The sequence below is a fragment of the Macaca nemestrina genome, chromosome 13 (assembly GCF_043159975.1).
Source record: "Macaca nemestrina isolate mMacNem1 chromosome 13, mMacNem.hap1, whole genome shotgun sequence".
Lineage (NCBI taxonomy): Eukaryota > Metazoa > Chordata > Mammalia > Primates > Cercopithecidae > Macaca > Macaca nemestrina.
This window is the reverse complement of record NC_092137.1, coordinates 3038164-3053523: the sequence shown is the minus strand read 5'-3', so window position 1 is coordinate 3053523 and position 15360 is coordinate 3038164. Positions and strand designations below refer to the sequence as shown.

The 15360-nt window shown below is 44.4% G+C and overlaps 1 long non-coding RNA gene across 5 annotated transcripts in view; it reads left to right on the top strand.

Annotated features, from left to right (window-relative positions):
• Positions 1 to 10628, top strand: part of LOC105497569 (uncharacterized) — a 230478-nt gene extending 219850 nt beyond the window's left edge. For 2 of the 5 annotated variants that reach the window (XR_011611406.1, XR_011611407.1), the window contains exon 5: positions 9619 to 10622. This is a non-coding gene — a long non-coding RNA (uncharacterized lncRNA). Of the gene's footprint in view, positions 1 to 9618 lie in introns of all 5 variants that reach the window. The other 3 variants (XR_011611403.1, XR_011611404.1, XR_011611402.1) reach the window with 3 other exon arrangements.
• Positions 10629 to 15360: the final 4732 nt, after the last annotated feature.

Sequence of the window (15360 nt, the reverse complement as noted above, 5' to 3'; positions counted from 1 at the left end):
GGCTGGGATGAGGGGATAGAGGAAGGTGTAGGGGTGGGAGGCTGTGGGCTGAGTCTCAGGGACAGGTCAGATGGGGACAAGTGGGTGTGGGGAATGGGCACATATTCTGGCCAAAGGGGACAGAGGTATACTGTCAGGAGGAGCAAGAATGGGGGTGTCCCAGCAGCAGTTGATGTAATACTCAGAAGAGAATTCGGAGTCACACAAAATACATCTCATCCAGTTTTCCTGGAACAAACCTGTTGCAGAGAGTTAGTTCAGTGTGTCATCCTGCATCTTGTTTTGTGCTTTTCTCACTCAGAATGAGGCTTTGCACTTGCCTGGGAAGGGGGGTGCCTGAAATCGGGGTGGTCTGCTTGTGTTTCACTACGCAGTGGTGATGCAGCAGATCTAAAATGATACGATTCATAATTCTGCGCTCAATCAGATACTGCCTTCTACCACCTTTTAGCATGGAAACGTAGAGGGCTCTAAAATTTAAGACAATTCACAGGATAGAAAACAAAAATTAAGCACGTTCCATTATTATATGATGTAGTATCAACTAGATAAAAGGCAACATTATAAGATTTAAGATGAGGCCTCAATTCAGAAGTAAGGTTATATTAAGTCCACCTACCTTCCAGGAACCGTGCTAGGCTTTTTTTTTTTTTTTTTGAGACAGAGTTTCACTCTCGTTGCCCAGGCTGGAGTACAATGGTGCAATCTTGGCTCACTACAACCTCCACCTCTTGAGTTCAAACCATTCTCCTGCCTCAGCCTATCGAGTAGCTGGGATTACAGGCGCCCACCACCACACCCGGATAATTTTGTATTTTTACTAGAGATGGGGTTGTTGGCCAGGCTGGTCTCAAACTCCTGACCTCAGGTGATCCGCCCACCTCAGCCTCCCAAAGTGCTGGGGTTACAGGCGTGAGCCACCGCGCCTGGCTGGTATTTCACTTCTTTTACAATGAATCCTTTTTATAGTCCTGAGAAGTAATTTTATCCTTACTTTCTATATGAGGAATCCAAGGCTCAGCAAAGTTAAATCACTGGTCCTAAAGAAAGAAGTGGTACCAAGGCTGGACCCGTGGGTCTTTCTGACTATGGACCTGCTGCCCTGGGTCTTTCTGACTACGGACCGGCTGCCCTTTGCACTCTGCATTAGTCCATTCTAAGCTCAGAGCACACGTGTTCCACTGGGGACAGAGCTTGAGAACCGTGGCTGATTTCCCATGGGATGGCTGCATGCCTTCCCGTCTGCAGGCAGAGGCAGCCAGCTCCCTGCGCTCTGCCACGCTCTTCATGCAAGCTGATGAGGTCTGGGTGCTCGGATTGGTACCTTCTTGTCAAAGCTTAATGAACTTGCTTTTCCATTCTGGTTAATTATTCTGACAACAAATGGCACGTGGTTGCGTGAGGACCGCACCGGGGAGTGGAGCTCCAATAGAGAGAACTGCGGCCCCACAGAGCTCCCCCCGCATCGTGGCAAAAACGCCAATAAACGGAAGCAAAGTCAGGCCTGGACTCTGCACCCCCTCACGCCTACTCTGGAGGTCCCAGACTCTCTCTATGTGCGTTTATTCTGGCCCAAGGATAATTTGGGGTATCTAGAGTTGAAATGGTTGGGTTTTTTAAGATGGTGAGGGGAAGTGGAACAGGCGTTTCTTTTGAAGACAGGGGTACATAAATGTGAATAGCTGAGGTTAGCTCTCAGTTTGTCAGTCTAAAAGCTTGTGAGTCTTGCCAAATGATTTCATTTCTGATCTTTTGCCCCTGGACAGACCTCTTCACTCCTACCCATAAGAGCATCCTCTGTCACGCTGGCAGAGATTCGTTTTTGGTCTCTGAATGGGATGTGGGCCCTTTTCTGCTGGGATCCTTCAGTAGCTTGTTGCTGCCCTGGGATCGAGTGTGAGCCGTCTGGTGCTGCATAAGCCTCGGCTTGCTTCTTCCCTGGTCTCTCTCCCAACACCCATGCAGCCTCTTAGCCACATGGACCAGCCATCCTTTGTTCCATGGGCCTTGCCTATGCTGCGCTCTCCGGACCAGCCACCTCTCCCTCAATGCTGAGAAAACTCAAATTCATCCTCTAAGAGATACCTCAAGGGCCACCTCCACTTGGAAGACCTCCCTGATCCCAGGACTTATTGAGATGTTTTAGAGTTGTTATATTCTAGGACTATTTTCTGCTTATTTGTCCATCTCCCTGGATAGAGTGTGTAATCTTTGAAAGCAGGGAATATATCTGGCTTTTCATTTTACCTCCAGGGCTAGCACAGCACTTGACAAATAGCAGGTACTCATGTATATGGGGCGAGGGAGTAAAGTAAGTGATTTCTTTGCAACCTTAGATAAGGAAAAAAAGCTTTTGTTGAAAAGATGTATTCACTGTAAAGGAATTTGTTGCAAGCGCAAGTTCATTTCCCAGCAAATGTTTAATAAACGCATGTTATGTGTTTACCAAAAAGTAGCTGGGGCATTAAGCAGGGAATCTGTGTTATGTAAAAGCTTAGAGAAAAGGCATGTTTTCAGGGATTTTAAAAAACAATTCGATTTTCAGTTCCTAGAACAGCACCTGGCATGTGGTAGGCACCTGGTAAGCATTTGTTGAATGATCGAATGGTGTGCTCTAGAGCTTAAAATGACTTTCATATATGTGGTCTTACACTGAAATTCAAACAAAACCCCCACAAATGTGGATAGATTGTGACCCCAATGTTAGAAAATGGAGGCACAGAAATGTGAAGTGGTTTGTCTCGTGTTATTGGACTTGGTCACACAGCACAGAGCCAGCAGCAGCCGGGCAGAACCTGAAGCAAGGTTCATTCTGACCGCTAGTTTGGAGAGTCTGAGAGTGCACATACACACTCCGTTGTTCATACAACACACAATCTTTGAGCACCTACAAGGTACAGGCACTTATCTTACGGTTAAATCACTCAGCAGTCAGCTGGCAAGGGACAACTGTGGCCTGCCCCGAAATGAAACGGGTCTTGCTCATGGAGTGTCTGCAGCATGCTGACTGCACAGGGGAATGCCAAGGGCACAAGGCCTTCCTCAGAGAGTCTGACTGTGTGCATGAGATGCCCCTGGGCAGGGGACAACAGAAGCCAGGCCCACAGTGATTAGCTTGGGATATAGCTCCATGATGGCTGCAATGGGATGGAGACCACAGATGGTGAGGTGGCACTGCATGCCAGGCCTGTGCCACACAAGCCTTGAGAACACAGAGAGAAACAGCACAGTCACTGTCCTCAAAGCAGTCCCAGCCAGCGGGGAAGACAGACATATACGCAGAGGGAAGTGGTGCCTGCTGGACAAGGCCTGTGCGGGGTTCCACTCCATGTCAGGAAGAGGCAGCTAATCAGACTGGGCACGGAGCAGAGAGCAGGGGATGGCTCATGTGCACCTCGAGGTGCAGTAGGGAGGACAATTAGGGCTTGTATTTAAGGCAAAGCGAGCAGCGTATTCAAAGCTGAAGTGTTTTTACAGAACTGATAAGTTGGAATAAACGAAGCATACGGCATAAAAGGACAGGTGGGAGGAGAAGGTGAGAGGGAGACGGGAAACCAGGAAGGAATTCCTGTGAACCAGGGAGGCCATTAATAGAGCTGAAGCTAAGAGCTCTCACACAGAGAGGGGTCAGTGCAAGACCAGGCAATATTTAGAAGCTTGAAGAAAAAGAAAGGACAGTTGCATCCAGCTGGTGTGGATGACTTCCAGCAGACCAGAGGTACCTTCCGCTGTGCTCCTTGGGTGAAGGCCATCGTGTCTTCTCCTCTCGTGCTTCTCTGCCTCCTCTGTGCATACTCTCTGTGCAGACATGCATTTAGATGTTTTCTGGGTGGGTCTGTGTCTTTTCTGGAGTGGGAGTGAGGCTTTGATTCCCCCGAAATCACCCTTGGCACTGTTTCTCCTAGGCTAGGGCTGCAGTTCTGTCCACCTTACTCTTGAAAGAGCACTTGGGGAGGAGTGCCCCATCAGGAGGTACCTCTGGTCCAGTCTTCCTCTCGTCACTTCCAGGCTTGCACCACAGCGGCGGGGAGAGCCTGGGATTCCAGCCTGGGCAGCAGAACCTCCCAGGTCCTCCTTCCCTCCCTTGGCAGTTAGCGCTGAGTTCTGATACCTGCTTCTCACTTCCCCTTTGATTTTGGCGACCTGTTTGGATGACTCCCTGGCTTACTGAACTCAGCTCTCAGCTTGATTCTTGATTCTGTATATTTGCTGAATAAATATTGAATGAATGGAGGCCTTTGATCTCCCCACCACTGACAGCTCTTGGTGAGATACTTCCATGGTCTTGATCTGAGAATCTCGCTGGCCACCTGAGGATGGCTTGTGATGTGTTACCTGAAGAACTGGTATGTCTGGGTTAAGTCACATTCTTTTCTGTGAGGCATGAGCAGGCCCTGGCTGAGACATTAGAGTGAATGAGAACACCCACAAAAAGTTTTGTAAAGTCTTTGTCCTTCCCGTTAATATTTGGCAACTTGTGTGTCCTCCAACCTAGAGGGTGGTGACTGCCTCTTCCATGTCCAGGAGCAGACCTTGGTCACCATGGAGATGCATCCTGCTGAGAGCTGCCCACAAAGACTGTACCATGAAATTTGCTTTCTTTTTCTCTTTCAAGGCTTCTCTTTTCATAATGACTTTCAAAACCCAGCAATTGGAAAATGTGCAGGAAGCAGCAAAGGCAGTCCTGCTGTAGCTGGGGGTGCATCGCGGCTTCTGGGAGGTCTGAGACACTGCCTTCATGTGACAAGTATTTTAAACACTGCACCTCATCCTGGAGGGTAAATTGCCCCTCCTCAACCAAGTCAGACTTCAAAGCAAAACTGAACCCATTGCTTTGGCAGCCTCCTCCTCTGTGAGCTGCGGCTCCACATTTTGGCAACACTCAAAGCATTCGCGCTTATCAGAAACAACAAAAGATGTTGCCTTGAGGTTCTACTATATCTCTGTGTTTAGAATTCATATCAATGTTAAAGATAATTGAAGAACAGTCCTCCCATTATTTTTTGTATCCCTGATGGGCGAGTGGACCATCAGTGATATCAGAAAGGTTATCAGTTTGGTAAGACTAGTGTTTCCAAGTTCTTCTCTCCTACTTTGTAATTACGAAGAAGAAAACACCTGTCCTCTGTGGGAGGGCCTTCTCCAAGTATTGAGTTAAATCAGGAAGTGGAGACTCTGCCTGAGTTCTGTTCTAACACTGTGAGTGAGCCTAGTCAAGTCACTTGCCTTCTCTGAGATTCACTTATTCACAATAGGAGCCATTTCACCATGCGCATTCTACGCCTCTTGTGTTTTCTCTCACTGGCATTTCCTAAGGGGCTCATATAAAGTGAGGCAGAAAAGAATGAACAACAAATCTTGACTCGATTCGTTACTAGTTATTAAATTCGCCTGGGTTGTTCTATTTGCATTTAATAATATTTATCAGTAGGATTGCAAATTACTAATATGCACTGTAGAAAATGAGACAAAACAAGGAACCCCACAATAAAACTAAAACACTCTGTCTATAGAGATAGGTGTTTGAGGAATAAATTCCTGGTGATTATTCTATGGGCATATTTGTTTGTATGCATTTGTTTGTTTATGACTGAAGTGGTTCATCCCATACCTACTGTTTGTAACCTGCCTTTCTTACTTGTCTACATATAAACAGTTTTATACATTCAACATAAAGACTAGTCTCTATTTTTCTACTGTATTTTTTTCTGTGATGAAATAGTGTACCTTCACATTGAGGTACCAGATTACCTTGTCTCTGAAGAACAACGAGGTTCACAAATTTGGAAAGGAGAGCTTCATTTCTCCTAAAGGGCTGCAGCCTGCAGACCAGCCATTCTGACTGGCTGGGAAGTGTAGCCTCCAGTCAGAAGCTGGAAACAGACACTAGGAGGCAAGGGCAAAAGGAAGAGGAATTTTTGCTGAGTGGGGTTGCTGAATATAAATATTCAATAAGCTATAGGAGGAGTCATGAATATTTATGAAATGAAAAATGCAGGCATGAGAAATTGAGCTTCATGCCTCCTCAGAGGGTCTATATTTTAAAAAAATGGTGCTGTTAGCATGATTCGAGGGTGGAGTTTTCTGCTTTCAAAAGGTGCAGCAGAGGACATGAAGACCCTTACTCTGCATCCTTCTAGGCTGGCCAGAGCCACTCCTTGGCCCCCTGACCAGTGGTTTCTTATCAGGAAGGAAAGCTGCTCAATTGTTATACTGAAATTGCAAAACCAAGAGGCAGCATCTGATTGTTGGTTGATGTCAGTGGTGGATTCTTTTGAAAGGGCTGGTTTCTGTTTATCCTTAGGGAGTAAGCCTAATCATGATTAGCAAGTGAGGGAGTAGAACCATGCCTGCCTGACCTTCCATCCCCTCGTGGCCAGAAACTCAATTTCCAAGGTTACTCTGGAGTCCTCTTGGAAAAGAAGGGATCTGTTCAGTGAGTTGGGGCCCTTGGGATTTTACTTTTGTGTTTTTCAATACCTATCCTCCTACGGCTTTTATTTAGTCTATTTCTAATATTTGTCTACTGTAAACAATGTTGTGATTAAAAAAAAGTTGGAGATAAATCTTTTTATACTTTCATGATAAGTTTTTAGGGTAAATTCTTAAATGTGGAATTGCTGGTTCAAAAAGAAACTTACAACTTAAAGACTTTGGGTACTTATTGACATATTTCTCTTTTGGAAGGCCTTACTCAACAGGTTTTTTACTGTCTTCTGAAAAGTAATTGGGAACTTGTTGGTTCTAATCTTAATAGTTCATCATTAAGATTTTTCTTTCACTTAATCTAAGAGTTGTATGCCAAAAAGAGTATTTAAGCAAACATTGGAAACTTATTGGAAGAAATTTCCTTCTGCCATACACACCTATAGGCTCATGGAGAAATTCAGCTTTCAGAACAGCTCATCTTTAACAGGTTTTGTGGTAGCTGTTTCCACTAGTCTGATATACTGTTTTTCTTACACTCGTCCCAACTTAATTATTATCAAAATAATTTTGGCTCATGTTAGGATGAAAATGTTACATTATTATTGTTTTGAATTGCATTTTAAATTTTGAATAATAAGTATTTGATGCTATACATTTCTTATGACTACAGATTTTGTTGCATTCCATAAATTCTATGTGTAGTTTCCTCATTGTTAATTTCAAGTAGTGTGTCATGGTATTTTTGCCAATAAAGCCACTGAAAAAGATTTTGGGAAAATCGAAAGAGGCTTTATTCCAGTTAACAGTTTGCAAACTGGGGAGACACAGCCTTTGGCACAAAACACAGATGTGTCACAGAGAACAAGAAGGGTTTGTCTTTTATACAGAAAGTTTCTGCCCCGGTTCCCACCTCCTTATGCAAATGAGGGGTGCAAACTTGCTGAGTTCTGATTGGTCAACAAAGTCACAGTACACTGGCTGGTTCAGGCCTCCTGAACAGGAAGAGACAGGTATGGAACCTCCTAAGTAGAGGCAGGTGCGCAGAGGACCTGTGTGACCTCCTGTGTGACCTTGTAGCAGATGGCCCTGGACTATCCTTTGAGTTTAGGCCCAGTGAGCCACTCAGGAGCCATCTTAAATGACTGGCTCTTTGGGGCTTCATGATTTGCCTTATTTCTTTAACTTAAGAGTTATTTAGATTTCTCTCTCTCTTTTTTTTTTTTTTTTTTTGATAATTTTCTTTTTTTTCTTTTTGCTTATCCAAAAGTTCTTTTCAGTTTTGTGGCATTGAGGTAGACACTGTAACTTATATGATAACACACATCTTCCTTGTGAATTGTACCTTCTATCATATTATAATAAACTTTATTCTATTTATTATTTTAGAGAGATTATCTTTCATTTTCTAAGTGTGCATCTACATTAAGACTGTTTTTCTGCCCATTCCTCAAGTAAAATGAGACATTTACCACACTTTTCTTTCTAGTAAATGCTCAGTCAGAAATGCAATTATTTCACATGCTGAGCATTAATATTGTTATTGATCACTATATTATTAATTGATGATTGTATTAGTTTTATTAGCCTTTAAAAATTAGGCCAAATTTTTGTGATTTGTTTTATTGTTTACTCTCATTTATTTTATATCTTCTTCATCCCATTCTTGCAGTGTTAAATTCTATTCTGTGTTGATTGTTCGCAAATATTTTTTCAAGAAAAGTATCCAACTCCTTCAATTTTTTTTTCTTTTTTAGTAGGGTCTTTTTGTCAGCCTTGAGTTTGACTATAACCCTTTTAGGTAACATTCTTTGAAAGTTAAAAGTTTTTTTCAAGTACTACACTGTCTTTAATACCAATCTGTTTTTTTTCTTTTTCATTTGTAGGTAGTATGTTATTTTCTTGGTAATGGTGGTATAATTTTTAAAAATATATTTGTGTGTATATATCATATATATAATTTGTAATAGTTTTTCTTAAAATTTAACTACTTTTCTTGATCTTAAACTTTGGATTTCTCTTTAGTTCCAGGACGTTTAACCTTTGATTTTTTTTTTTTTTTTGAGTCAGAGTCTCATTGTGTCGCCCAGGCTGGAGTACAGTGGTACAATCTTGGCTCACTGCAGCCTCTGCCTCCCAGGTTCAAGTGATTCTCATGCTACAGCCTCCCAAGTAGCTGGGACTACGGGTGTACACCATCACACCCAGCTAAGTTTTGTATTTTTTGTGGCAGCAGGGTTTCACTATGTTGGTCAGTCTGGTCTTGAACTCCTGGCCTCGAGTGATCTGACCACTTCAGCCCCCCAAAATGCTGGGATTACAGGCATGAGCTACCATGCCTGGCCAAGCCTTTGAATTTTGTATGTTCCGTTTACTTCTGGAATTCCTAAATTGAAACTCTGAGATTTGCTTTCTGTTGGATTTCACCTCATAATTCAGATCTTAGTTTTTTTTCTTCTTTGTTCTAATTCATTGATTGTTTTCTGAAGATTTCAGTCTTCCCCTTTCTGCGGTTTTTAATTAGAGACTATTGTTTTATATGTTTTATGCATTCTGTCTTGATTCCGGATCATGGTTCCAAGGTCTGTGGGTGCCACGTTTTTCGAGTTTACTGAGACCACAGATTGGAGACTTTGAAGTGTTGTCCCCCAGGTCCATGCAGCAGGCCCATTCACTGCAGGGACAGGCTGTGTTCAGAGCCCTCTACTTGTTTTGTTTGTCTGTTTGTTTTTAGTTTCTCTGCCTTGTCTAGTATCTTTCCGCCTTGTTCCATATCCTAGAGAGGGAAGTCTGCTTTTCCAAGAAGGGAAGCTGGGGTGGATTTCAGTGGCGATTACGTGGCTCCCTATATGAATGTTTCAGAGCCATATAAAAGGCCTGGAAATGCTTAGAGTTTCTGTTATTTTGCTTTTATTTATCTTCAGGGATGAATAGCCTCTGAGGGGGATGTGGACGCAGAGCAGAGGTGGTGACAGCAGGGAGAGTGACTTCCACGTGATGCTTTCATTCTTTAATTGTTTTCCCTGGAATCTTTTCACAGCTCCGCCTGCTCTGTTAATTGATCTGCTGTACTATGTCAGTCTGGAGCACGTTCTGGACCTTGTCCGCAGCTCTGCGTAGCCCTGAGAGATACTGGAGGGATTTTTCCTGTTGAAGTCTCAGGCCATCATTCTTTCTGTCCCTCCCCTCCAGGTCTATGCGAGAGCGTCATTTTAGTCAGAATGGCAGAGCCATGGAGAACACTCAGTCCCATTATGGAGCTGGACCTGGAACCCGGAAACTCAGAGAAATTGAATGATTTGTAAATAACATCCACGTGGAGCCGCTGGAGCTGAACTCAAGTACAGGTTTAACCGTGGCATTAGCTAAGTGACTGCCATGGTTTGGATAAGATGTGCTTGTCCCCGCCAGATCTCATGCTGAACTGGGACCCCAGCGTGTCAGTGTTGGGAGATGGCCCTGGTGGGAGGTGTTTGGGTCATGGGGGCGGATCCCTCGTGAAGAGCTTCATGCCGTTGTTCTATCAGCAGAGAGTGAGTTCTTTCTCAAGACTGGATTGGTTCTTGGGGGAATGGATTCGTTCCCGAGAGTGGGTTGTGATAAACCCCAGACACCCCTCAGATTTAGTCCTTCTTGGCACCTTCCCACTACCCGTTTGACCTTCTCCACCGTGTTTTCACACAGCACGAAAGCCCTCACTGGAAGCCGAGCAGATGCCAGCGTCAGGCTTCTTGTACAGCCTGCAGATTCATGGACTAAATAAACCTCCTTTCTTTATAAATTACCCAGGCTCAGGTATTCCTTCATAGCAACACAGAGGGACTAAGCAGTGGCCTAGAGCAAGCCATATAGATTCATTTAGCTTCAGCCTCTGCAGCTGTAATGTGGGGCTCATAAGAGTGCATAAGTCAAGGGGTTGTGCAAGATTCTGAGATAACACATATATGCCACCCAACCTACAGTGGCACGGGGTGGGCTCTCAATAGATGGGAACCAGCACGGAAACACTATATACTACTACTATTCTTGTTGCCTAAGGTATTTTAGTTACCTATACTCATTAGTTTTGCAATGAACAATATATCAATTTGTTCAGATCAGAATCATCCCTGGGTGAAAGACGGTTGGGCAACAGGATATTGATGTGATCTTAGTGTATTCCCCTCAGGTCACTTATTATTTACAAGGAGAAAATAATACCTTTAACGTAGAGATATCTGGTGGTTACCACCTTAACTAAGTGATAAAACTTGCACCACCAGTAATGGGACAGTCTTCTCTGTACTTCCTAAAGGGGATGTGTGGAAAAAGACATGCTATTGCTTGTATAGTGTTCTTGCCAACAATAGGTAGCCTGAATTGAATTGTGAGAAAGCAATCAAAGCCAGAAACAGTGAGGGATCCTGCAAAACAACTGGCCCAGGCTTCCAAAGTGTTAGAATAAAGGAAGGCAAAGAAAGCTAGTGAAATTATCTTAGATTAAAGGAGGCTAAAGAGGTATGATAATAAATGCAGTACAGGGGCCATTGGAAAATTGGGACATGGACTGAATATTAAATAATGTCTCCATGTCAATGTTATGTTTGCTGAGTATAATAAGGGCATTTGGTTATATAGGAGCATGTCCTTGTTCTGAGTAGATACATGCTGAAGAATTTAGGAGTAAGAGTCATGATACATAAAACTCCTTTTCAAATGGTTCAGCCAAAAAGAGTATGTGTGTGTGTACAACATGTAGTGAGAGTTGTTTAAAGCAAATGGGGTAAGAAAGATAAGCTTACATGCGATTCTGATATGATACTAGTTATATTTGTAGTATAACTAAAAAAATTCCTGCTAAGGAGAAGAAAGAAGCAAAGAATATCATGGTGAATAAAAATAAAAGAAGGTAAAATGTAAACAATTTGTAGCCTTTGCACTGCAGGAACATAGGGTTAAATATGACAGTGTGTAAAATGTGGGCTGCTATGGTTTCAGTGCTCTAGTCTCCTCTAAAATTCTTTGTGAAACTTAATCCCTGATGCAGCAGTAGTAAGAGATGTGGCTGGCTGGGCGCAGTGGCTCACGCCTGTGATCCCAGCACTTTCGGAGGCTGAGGTGGGCGGATCACGAGGTCAGGAGTTCCAGACTAGCCTGGCCAACGTGATGAAACCCTGTCTCTACTAAAAACACAAAATTAGTCAAGTGTGGTGCCACATGCCTGTAATCCCAGCTACTTGGGAGGCTGAGGCAGGAGAATCACTTGAAACTGGAAGGCAGGGGTTGCAGTGAGCTGAGATCATGCCACTGCACTCCAGCCTGGCGACAGAGTGAGACTCCAACTCAAAAAAAAGAAAATGAAAAAAAAAAAGGCGTGGCCTTTTGGAGGGGATCAGTGTTCTTATGAAAGGGCTGGAGAAAACCAGTTTGGCTTCTTTTTTTTTTTTTGAGACAGAGTTTCGTGCTCTTCTTACCCAGGCTGGAGCACAATGGCATGATCTCGGCTCACCGCAACCTCCACCTCCCAGGTTCAAGCAACTCTCCTGCCTCAGCCTTCCAAGTAGCTGGGATTACAGGCATGCGCTACGATGCCCAGCTAATTTTGTATTTTTAGTAGAGACAGAGTTTCTCCACGTTGGTCAGGCTGGTCTTGAACTCCCGACCTCAGGTGATCTGCCCACCTTGGCCTGGCTTCTTTTTGCCCTTCTGTCCCTCCTGTCATGTGAGGACACCGTGTTCCTGCCCTCTGGAGTGTGCAGCAACAAGGTGTGGTCTTGGAGGCAGAGACTTGGCCCTCACTGGACACAGAACCTACCGGTGTCTTCATCTTGGACTTCCAGCCTGCAGAACTGTGGGAAATACATTTCTGTTCTTCGTAAGTTACCCAGTCTTAGATATTTTGTTATACTGGCAGGAATGGACTGAGATGATAAGTACTAAACACATGATAAAAGCTGAACAAAGTTCATTGTAATTTTGCAAACAGATACTTGAATTTTAGTTAAGCTGTGTTTAAAGTGTGCTGAAACTTCATTTGATTAAAAGTAGCCCAGTTGATTAGACAGGATCTTATCCACAGTAAGAGCATGTTCTTGTAGGGACATGTGGCAAGGTAAGGGTCCCGGCCCACCAATGGTGTGGATGTGACCTGTCTCCTGTGCTGGCACTTAACATGCCAGGCGTAACTGGCATGGGGGCAGCTCTCATTTTTCTTGTGTCCGTGAAGCTTAGCTTGACAGGTAAGCTTAGCCTGAAGGCCAGAATGAATATGTGACCGAGTTAACGAGTTAATAAATTATTCTTTGAAATGTTTAAAATCATTACAACTATAAGCACTTTTGCATTTTGGAAAAGAGGTTCAGGTGTCTGTAGATATTTTTCTCCTGAAACCTGCATGTATAACCAAAAGATATATGTTAATTTAATCAATGGTAATAATGCAGACTCCTTCATTGACAAACCCACCTCCCCAGGTGTAGCTGAATTATGTTGAAGGCGCTAAGAGGTAAAGGCTGTGCTGAAGCAACCCCATCACCCATGTTTCTTAGTTGTTTCAAGTATAGTTTTTATGTCAACCTATTGTCTTACTGTCAAATTTCAGAATAAGTGTCCTAGCTTAGGGCTCAGGAAACGTGGACGTTTCACTGAATGGGTGTCCCAGGGTTCAACTTCATTTCATCCATGTATCTTTAAGCAAATGTTACTTGAATGGCAGTCACGTCTGTTCGCCTGGAGCCTGGAAGGAGTGGCGCTTCCAAGCTGAGTCAGACAAAGACACAGATAATGACCGTGCATGGTGACCGAGGCCTGCAAAGTGCCACCACAGTGCTGGTGAGGGAGCACCTAACTCCGCGGGGACTAAGTCCTAAAAGGCTTCACGGGAGGAGGAAGGGCTCAACCAAGAACAGGGGAAGCAAATGCCAAACGCAGCTGAATTATGTTGAAGGGCACGCAGGCACGAATGAGCTGATCAGTTGCATTCGGGAAGCGTCATACAGTTTGTTGAAGCCGTGCTGTAGAGTTTGCAAGAGGAAATGAGGTCAAGGGAAGCAAAAGAAAAGCAGAAGCCAGACAGCAAGGGACTCACATTCCACCTAAGGGGTTTGGACTTTATTTTGCTAGCAGTGAAAACTGACTGGAGTGCTAATGAGTCGGGAAGAGGCATGACCGCATTTGCATTTTGGAAAGTCACATTTGGCGGGATCGTATGGTATTGATTAAAGTGGGAAAGAGAGCAAACCTGGGCAGATTGCCCTTTAGAATATTGCAGCGGTCCAGGTGAGAAGAGCAGAACTGATGGAGGCAGGGCCAGGGATCCGTAGTGCAGCGGGGAGTGGTGCATGGTTGTTCAAGATGAGGGCTAGCTCTGAATTGCCCTCCCATGGCTACCGAAGGACTCTACATTTTGCTTTTGTGGAAATTTCATCTCTATCTTGGCTGCTGGCCTTTAACCCTTATCATGTTTATACGTATTAGAAGTAGAATTTATGACAATTACTAGAAATTGGTAATTTTTATTTCTTAATTATATTGGGAAGAGATTGTATGATTGACAAACTTTTTTTTCCCCCCATAAGTGGTAGGGTTTGGATGTTTGTCCCCTCTGAATCTCATGTTGAAATGTGACCTCCAGGGTTGAAAGTGGGGCCTGGTGGGAGGCAGTTGGCTCATGGAAGCGGATTTCTCGTGAATGGTTTAGTGCCATCTCCTTGGTGATGAGTGAGTTCTCGTTCAGTTAGTTTACAAGAGATCTGGTTGTTTAAAAGTGTCAGGCAGCTCCCTCTTCTCTCTTGCTCCCACTCTTGCCAGGTGACACACCCGGTCCGCCTTTGTCTTCTACCATGATTGGAAGTTGTCTGAGGCCTCACCAGGAGTAAATGCTGGCACCATATTTCCTGTACAGCCTGTAGAATTATGAGCCAATTAAACTTTTTCTTATAAATTGCCCAACCCTAGTCATTTCTTTTTTTTTTGAGACAGAGTCTTGCTCTGTAGCCCAGGTTGGAGCACAGTGGCCAGATCTCAGCTTACTGCAAGCTCCGCCTCCTGGGTTTACGCCATTCTCCTGCCTCAGTCTCCCCAGTAGCTGGGACTACAGGCGCCCGCCACCTCGCCCAGCTAGATTTTTGCATTTTTTTTTTTTTTTTTTTAGTAGAGACGGGGTTTCACCATGTTAGCCAGGATGGTCTCGATCTCTTGACCTTGTGATCTGCCCGTCTCGGCCTCCCAAAGTGCTAGGATTACAGGCTTGAGCCACCGCGCCTGGCCAGGAATTTCTTTATAGCAACAGAATAACAGACTAACACAATATGCAAATTTTGTTTTCATATTGCATGGTGAATTCCACTTGAAAAATTCACCACATGAATGTTAAATAACTGTGGGTTATTTTTCAGCCAAAAGGCACTTTTCTGTGTTTGTAATGGACCAGCAATGAAGACTTTTCAAAGGGTGTCACTGTTTTGTACATTGAATTGGCAGACTGACTTCGTTTGGTAGAAGCGCTATAACCATGCATGGACTCGCTGCGGGGGAGATGAAGGCCGTGTGGGGCCTGTAGAGTAAGGGACACTCCGTGGCCTTTCCTGTTCTCATCAATGGCAGCCCCATCCTCTCTGCTGTTGCTTGGGTCAGTAATCCTAGAGCCCTTCTTGACTTACCTCCTCACACCCCACGTCCAGACCCAGACGTCCTACAGCACCTACCTCCAGATGTACTCACATTTGGATGGCTTCTACCACCCTGTGCAGCCACTGCCACCTCTCACCTGGACCACAGCCAGAGCCTCCCAAAATTCCTTCTGCAGCCCTTGCAGACTCCACGCCTTTTCCCCACCCAACACCAGACGGGTCCTACTGTAGGGTAGCCAGGGCTGCCCCTCCCTCTGCCCGAGGTCCCCTCGTGGTCTCCAGTGACCGGGGTCTCCAGTGCCCGTGGTCCGGCCCTGGGATACCC